Raw genomic sequence first — 751 nt, forward strand, 5'->3', positions numbered from 1 at the left:
AAAAAAAAAAAAAAAAAAAAAAGAGTGGTTAACAGAGCTAAAGGTTAAAATGAACAAATCTAACATACAAATAATTGAAGTTCCAAAAGGAAAGAACGGTAAAAAGGCAAATTTTAAAGAGATCAAGGATTTTCTAAAACTAGTGAAATACTGGAATCCCAAAACACTGAAAGTGCAATGTATACCATCAAGCAGGAAAGCAAATTTAAAGGTAAAACTACAGTTAGCAACACTAAGCCACTCTTAAAAGCAGTCAGAGAAAAATTATAGATGACCTACAACTGTGGAATTATAACAGACTTCTTAACATCTATAGAGATTAGAAAATAGTAGTCTAATATCTAGAAAGTGCAGGGGGGAAATAATTGCCAACTTAGAATTTCAAATCCAGCAAAACTGATTTTCAAAACTGAATGCAAAATAGTAATGTTTCAGATTACAGAAATTGAGAGCTTACCAACAGTTCTTTTCTGAAGAACTTCTAAAAAGTATATGTCAGATAGAAAGAGAATGATCCCAAAGAGGAATCTGAAAGCAAGAAACAGCGAGTAAGTAAGTGGTGACCACCACGATAAATCTAAACAAACCTTTTCTCTATAAAAGAATAATATCTATTTATGTGTTTGTCTTAAAAGAACATACTAACTGGCTAAAAATGATGATATGTAAATAAAGGACTCAGTTAAAATGTTCTGAAGCTCATATTTGTTTAGGGGTTGGGAAACTTTAAGGGCTAATTTAGATCTTGTTA

Source organism: Cebus imitator, unplaced genomic scaffold, assembly GCF_001604975.1.
Source record: "Cebus imitator isolate Cc_AM_T3 unplaced genomic scaffold, Cebus_imitator-1.0 Scaffold264, whole genome shotgun sequence".
Lineage (NCBI taxonomy): Eukaryota > Metazoa > Chordata > Mammalia > Primates > Cebidae > Cebus > Cebus imitator.